Source organism: Osmia lignaria, unplaced genomic scaffold (assembly GCF_051020975.1).
Source record: "Osmia lignaria lignaria isolate PbOS001 unplaced genomic scaffold, iyOsmLign1 scaffold0041, whole genome shotgun sequence".
Taxonomy (NCBI): domain Eukaryota; kingdom Metazoa; phylum Arthropoda; class Insecta; order Hymenoptera; family Megachilidae; genus Osmia; species Osmia lignaria.
In genome coordinates this window covers 15,001-22,500 of record NW_027478182.1, presented here as the reverse complement: position 1 = coordinate 22,500, position 7,500 = coordinate 15,001, and the positions used below count along the sequence as shown (strand labels likewise).

Here is a 7,500-nt window from a genome sequence, read left to right as displayed (position 1 = left end):
AGTGTACTCATTCCGATTACGGGGCCTCGGATGAGTCCCGTATCGTTATTTTTCGTCACTACCTCCCCGTGCCGGGAGTGGGTAATTTGCGCGCCTGCTGCCTTCCTTGGATGTGGTAGCCGTTTCTCAGGCTCCCTCTCCGGAATCGAACCCTGATTCCCCGTTACCCGTTACAACCATGGTAGGCGTAGAACCTACCATCGACAGTTGATAAGGCAGACATTTGAAAGATCCGTCGTCGGTGCTAGATGACCATACGATCAGCACAAAGTTATTCAGAGTCACCAAAGCCGACGATGGACGAACGGACAAGCCGTCCGCCACCGATTGGTTTTGATCTAATAAAAGCATTCCTCCCATCTCTGGGTGGAATTCTGGTTTGCATGTATTAGCTCTAGAATTACCACAGTTATCCAAGTAATGTTTTGTACGATCTAAGAAACCAAAACTGATTTAATGAGCCATTCGCGGTTTCACCTTAATTCGGTATGTACTTAGACATGCATGGCTTAATCTTTGAGACAAGCATATGACTACTGGCAGGATCAACCAGGGAGCTTAGTTATTATTGTAAATTTAAATTTTCGTCGTCGGCCCTCCCTGTAAGACCGATCGACGTTAAGCCATTTCTCTTTTGTATGTAACACACATTTCATAAATTTTGTACCTCTTATAGAGGCCAAATATTCTCCTCCTCCTCTCATAAAGCACGAAAATCACTTTCACGCCGTGCATCCATCGTGCAAGCACGTAGACCACACACGCTGGACAATATAATAAAAGATAGCGCGGACAGTGGCATGCTATACAAATCGAGAAAGCGCGTACAGTGATCATGCTGGTCATTTTGCCACCAAATTTTATAATCTTTATCATTAGAGCGGGCCCACCAACCTCGTCTCTGTACTTTATACATTTCTCCTCCATCTGCACACACCTTTTCAAACATTAACGGAGAGAGTTCCTTGGACTTGCTTTAAATGTACATATTAGATATGTTGGAATCTCTCTCCTTTAGAAGTTTCCCCAGCCTTAAAACTTCTTTCATTTTTACTCCTCTCTCCATACTTATTTTCCTCTCTGAACGTATCAGAGAGGATTTTATTTCTGACACCTCTTGACTTTTCTTAAATTCAGGGACGTAATTTTGTTCATAATTCAGTGGACTTTTGTGTATTTTATACTTTAAATATTTCCAAACAGTCTCCCTTCTAAAAGTGATAGAACGAATTTTCGTCTAACACTACTTTCTTGGTTCAAAAATTTTATACAATCTTATAACTTTTTCAGTTTTAACAAATTTTGGTTACAGACAGTTGATGCTCAGTTTGTACAAGTATGCAACATTTATAAGTGCATACAGGTCACCAGCCTTATATTACAAGGCTCACCACATATGGGCCATTCGGTCTTAGACACCGACCCGTGGTAATGCTGTGTGGAGATTAATAATAATCCGCAACGGAAAACCGGAACGAGAATAGTCGAGAAAGTATATTCTCGAGGAGCGGTAGACTGCTTTTCAACCGAAGTCATAAAAGAGCCACACGCTCGACGCTACTCCCGACCGGTCCGAGCGAACCGAAAGTGCCTTCCTATAAATACCGAACGGCCGGCCGCTAGGTCGGCGACGCATGGGCTTACGCCCAGGCGTATGCCTGTGCAAACCGCCGTGAGAGCGTACCATCCCGCCGGCACGGTAAAACTTAGACTGAAAATATCGTCGAACATATCCTTTCATTTTATAACGTTCTATACATGAAAATTAATAAATTAACATGCAGGACATAATAAATTCACATTCTCATGTAAATCATGGGTTTAATTAATATTTTAAAAAATTTTAAAACCGCCCAGAACCGATGAGATGAAAATATTAAAACGATATTTTTGCATTTTCTTACGGTAAAACATTAACAAATAAGCGACTATAGCAATATAAAACTCCATTTGTAATTTAATTAATCAAAATTAATATTTTTTTTTGATTTTTCAGCGATCCAGAACCGATGAGACGAAAACATTAAAACGATATTTTTGCATTTTCTTACGACAAAACATTAACAAATACGAGACTATAACAATATAAAACTACATATGTAATTTAATTAATCAAAATTAATAATTTTTTTTGATTTTTCAGTGATCCAGAACCGATAAGTCGAAAATTTTAACAATCATATTTTTGCATTCTGTACCGTGGATCCATCGTTAAACGCTATTAAACTAACGTCCGTGATGGTATAAATGCAGATTTTCGCTCCGTTTAGCCAAAATAACGAACTTTAGATGCGCTCCGAAATATTTCAAAGTCCCAGCGGCGTATTGCTTCGCCTCTTAGAACCGATTAGTCGAAAATTTTAACAATCATATTTTTGCATTCTGTACCGTGGATCCATCGTTAAACGCTATTAAACTAACGTCCGTGATGGTATAAATGCAGATTTTCGCTCCGTTTAGCCAAAATAACGAACTTTAGGTGCGCTCCGAAATATTTCAAAGTCCCAGCGGCGTATTGCTTCGCCTCTTAGAACCGATTAGTCGAAAATTTTAACAATCATATTTTTGCATTCTGTACCGTGGATCCATCGTTAAACGCTATTAAACTAACGTCCGTGATGGTATAAATGCAGATTTTCGCTCCGTTTAGCCAAAATAACGAACTTTAGGTGCGCTCCGAAATATTTCAAAGTCCCAGCGGCGTATTGCTTCGCCTCTTAGAACCGATTAGTCGAAAATTTTAACAATCATATTTTTGCATTCTGTACCGTGGATCGATCGTTAAACGCTATTAAACTAACGTCCGTGATGGTATAAATGCAGATTTTCGCTCCGTTTAGCCAAAATAACGAACTTTAGGTGCGCTCCGAAATATTTCAAAGTCCCAGCGGCGTATTGCTTCGCCTCTTAGAACCGATTAGTCGAAAATTTTAACAATCATATTTTTGCATTCTGTACCGTGGATCGATCGTTAAACGCTATTAAACTAGCGTCCGTGATGGTATAAATGCAGATTTTCGCTCCGTTTAGCCAAAATAACGAACTTTAGGTGCGCTCCGAAATATTTCAAAGTCCCAGCGGCGTATTGCTTCGCCTCTTAGAACCGATTAGTCGAAAATTTTAACAATCATATTTTTGCATTCTGTACCGTGGATCCATCGTTAAACGCTATTAAACTAACGTCCGTGATGGTATAAATGCAGATTTTCGCTCCGTTTAGCCAAAATAACGAACTTTAGGTGCGCTCCGAAATATTTCAAAGTCCCAGCGGCGTATTGCTTCGCCTCTTAGAACCGATTAGTCGAAAATTTTAACAATCATATTTTTGCATTCTGTACCGTGGATCGATCGTTAAACGCTATTAAACTAACGTCCGTGATGGTATAAATGCAGATTTTCGCTCCGCTTAGCCAAAATAACGAACTTTAGGTGCGCTCCGAAATATTTCAAAGTCCCAGCGGCGTATTGCTTCGCCTCTTAGAACCGATTAGTCGAAAATTTTAACAATCATATTTTTGCATTCTGTACCGTGGATCGATCGTTAAACGCTATTGAACTAACGTCCGTGATGGTATAAATGCAGATTTTCGCTCCGTTTAGCCAAAATAACGAACTTTAGGTGCGCTCCGAAATATTTCAAAGTCCCAGCGGCGTATTGCTTCGCCTCTTAGAACCGATTAGTCGAAAATTTTAACAATCATATTTTTGCATTCTGTACCGTGGATCCATCGTTAAACGCTATTAAACTAACGTCCGTGATGGTATAAATGCAGATTTTCGCTCCGTTTAGCCAAAATAACGAACTTTAGGTGCGCTCCGAAATATTTCAAAGTCCCAGCGGCGTATTGCTTCGCCTCTTAGAACCGATTAGTCGAAAATTTTAACAATCATATTTTTGCATTCTGTACCGTGGATCCATAGTTAAACGCTATTAAACTAACGTCCGTGATGGTATAAATGCAGATTTTCGCTCCGTTTAGCCAAAATAACGAACTTTAGGTGCGCTCCGAAATATTTCAAAGTCCCAGCGGCGTATTGCTTCGCCTCTTAGAACCGATTAGTCGAAAATTTTAACAATCATATTTTTGCATTCTGTACCGTGGATCGATCGTTAAACGCTATTAAACTAGCGTCCGTGATGGTATAAATGCAGATTTTCGCTCCGTTTAGCCAAAATAACGAACTTTAGGTGCGCTCCGAAATATTTCAAAGTCCCAGCGGCGTATTGCTTCGCCTCTTAGAACCGATTAGTCGAAAATTTTAACAATCATATTTTTGCATTCTGTACCGTGGATCCATCGTTAAACGCTATTAAACTAACGTCCGTGATGGTATAAATGCAGATTTTCGCTCCGTTTAGCCAAAATAACGAACTTTAGATGCGCTCCGAAATATTTCAAAGTCCCAGCGGCGTATTGCTTCGCCTCTTAGAACCGATTAGTCGAAAATTTTAACAATCATATTTTTGCATTCTGTACCGTGGATCCATCGTTAAACGCTATTAAACTAACGTCCGTGATGGTATAAATGCAGATTTTCGCTCCGTTTAGCCAAAATAACGAACTTTAGGTGCGCTCCGAAATATTTCAAAGTCCCAGCGGCGTATTGCTTCGCCTCTTAGAACCGATTAGTCGAAAATTTTAACAATCATATTTTTGCATTCTGTACCGTGGATCCATCGTTAAACGCTATTAAACTAACGTCCGTGATGGTATAAATGCAGATTTTCGCTCCGTTTAGCCAAAATAACGAACTTTAGGTGCGCTCCGAAATATTTCAAAGTCCCAGCGGCGTATTGCTTCGCCTCTTAGAACCGATTAGTCGAAAATTTTAACAATCATATTTTTGCATTCTGTACCGTGGATCCATCGTTAAACGCTATTAAACTAACGTCCGTGATGGTATAAATGCAGATTTTCGCTCCGTTTAGCCAAAATAACGAACTTTAGGTGCGCTCCGAAATATTTCAAAGTCCCAGCGGCGTATTGCTTCGCCTCTTAGAACCGATTAGTCGAAAATTTTAACAATCATATTTTTGCATTCTGTACCGTGGATCGATCGTTAAACGCTATTAAACTAACGTCCGTGATGGTATAAATGCAGATTTTCGCTCCGTTTAGCCAAAATAACGAACTTTAGGTGCGCTCCGAAATATTTCAAAGTCCCAGCGGCGTATTGCTTCGCCTCTTAGAACCGATTAGTCGAAAATTTTAACAATCATATTTTTGCATTCTGTACCGTGGATCGATCGTTAAACGCTATTAAACTAGCGTCCGTGATGGTATAAATGCAGATTTTCGCTCCGTTTAGCCAAAATAACGAACTTTAGGTGCGCTCCGAAATATTTCAAAGTCCCAGCGGCGTATTGCTTCGCCTCTTAGAACCGATTAGTCGAAAATTTTAACAATCATATTTTTGCATTCTGTACCGTGGATCCATCGTTAAACGCTATTAAACTAACGTCCGTGATGGTATAAATGCAGATTTTCGCTCCGTTTAGCCAAAATAACGAACTTTAGGTGCGCTCCGAAATATTTCAAAGTCCCAGCGGCGTATTGCTTCGCCTCTTAGAACCGATTAGTCGAAAATTTTAACAATCATATTTTTGCATTCTGTACCGTGGATCGATCGTTAAACGCTATTAAACTAACGTCCGTGATGGTATAAATGCAGATTTTCGCTCCGTTTAGCCAAAATAACGAACTTTAGGTGCGCTCCGAAATATTTCAAAGTCCCAGCGGCGTATTGCTTCGCCTCTTAGAACCGATTAGTCGAAAATTTTAACAATCATATTTTTGCATTCTGTACCGTGGATCGATCGTTAAACGCTATTGAACTAACGTCCGTGATGGTATAAATGCAGATTTTCGCTCCGTTTAGCCAAAATAACGAACTTTAGGTGCGCTCCGAAATATTTCAAAGTCCCAGCGGCGTATTGCTTCGCCTCTTAGAACCGATTAGTCGAAAATTTTAACAATCATATTTTTGCATTCTGTACCGTGGATCCATCGTTAAACGCTATTAAACTAACGTCCGTGATGGTATAAATGCAGATTTTCGCTCCGTTTAGCCAAAATAACGAACTTTAGGTGCGCTCCGAAATATTTCAAAGTCCCAGCGGCGTATTGCTTCGCCTCTTAGAACCGATTAGTCGAAAATTTTAACAATCATATTTTTGCATTCTGTACCGTGGATCCATAGTTAAACGCTATTAAACTAACGTCCGTGATGGTATAAATGCAGATTTTCGCTCCGTTTAGCCAAAATAACGAACTTTAGGTGCGCTCCGAAATATTTCAAAGTCCCAGCGGCGTATTGCTTCGCCTCTTAGAACCGATTAGTCGAAAATTTTAACAATCATATTTTTGCATTCTGTACCGTGGATCGATCGTTAAACGCTATTAAACTAGCGTCCGTGATGGTATAAATGCAGATTTTCGCTCCGTTTAGCCAAAATAACGAACTTTAGGTGCGCTCCGAAATATTTCAAAGTCCCAGCGGCGTATTGCTTCGCCTCTTAGAACCGATTAGTCGAAAATTTTAACAATCATATTTTTTGCATTCTGTACCGTGGATCCATCGTTAAACGCTATTAAACTAACGTCCGTGATGGTATAAATGCAGATTTTCGCTCCGTTTAGCCAAAATAACGAACTTTAGGTGCGCTCCGAAATATTTCAAAGTCCCAGCGGCGTATTGCTTCGCCTCTTAGAACCGATTAGTCGAAAATTTTAACAATCATATTTTTGCATTCTGTACCGTGGATCCATCGTTAAACGCTATTAAACTAACGTCCGTGATGGTATAAATGCAGATTTTCGCTCCGTTTAGCCAAAATAACGAACTTTAGGTGCGCTCCGAAATATTTCAAAGTCCCAGCCGCGTATTGCTTTGCCCCGAAATTTTTCAAAGTTCCAGCGGCGTGTTGCTTTCAAAGTGCCTCCCTCTAAATACCGATCGGCAGGCCGCTAGGTCGGCGACGCACGGGCTTACGCCCAGGCGTATACGGGGGCAAATCGCCGTGAGAGCGTGCGATTTTGACTTTCGCAATAAGATAGTCTCCTTTATGAAAAGGAGCGTACACGGTCTCCCCAAAAAAAAAAACAGTTTCATGACGATCAATGTAGTTCTTGATCGAAATGTATCATAGGACGAAGATTTTATCGAAAAGTACGAACTTTGGCGACGCATCGAAATTTTTCAAAGTTCCAACGGCGTGTTGCTTTCAAAGTGCCTCCCTCTAAATACCGATCGGCAGGCCGCTAGGTCGGCGACGCACGGGCTTACGCCCAGGCGTATACGGGGGCAAATCGCCGTGAGAGCGTGCGATTTTGACTTTCGCAATAAGATAGTCTCCTTTATGAAAAGGAGCGTACACGTCTCCAAAAAAAAAAAACAGTTTCATGACGATCAATGTAGTTCTTGATCGAAATGTATCATAGGACGAAGATTTTATCGAAAAGTACGAACTTTGGGCGACGCATCGAAATTTTTCAAAGT

General features: G+C 40.5%; 1 non-coding gene across 1 annotated transcript in view; it reads right to left on the bottom strand.

Moving 5' to 3' along the window:
- Nucleotides 1-556, bottom strand: part of LOC143306968 (small subunit ribosomal RNA) — a 1,923-nt gene extending 1,367 nt beyond the window's left edge. The window contains exon 1 of the ribosomal RNA XR_013064228.1: nucleotides 1-556. This exon is cut by the window's left edge and continues 1,367 nt beyond it. This is a non-coding gene — a ribosomal RNA (small subunit ribosomal RNA).
- Nucleotides 557-7,500: the final 6,944 nt, after the last annotated feature.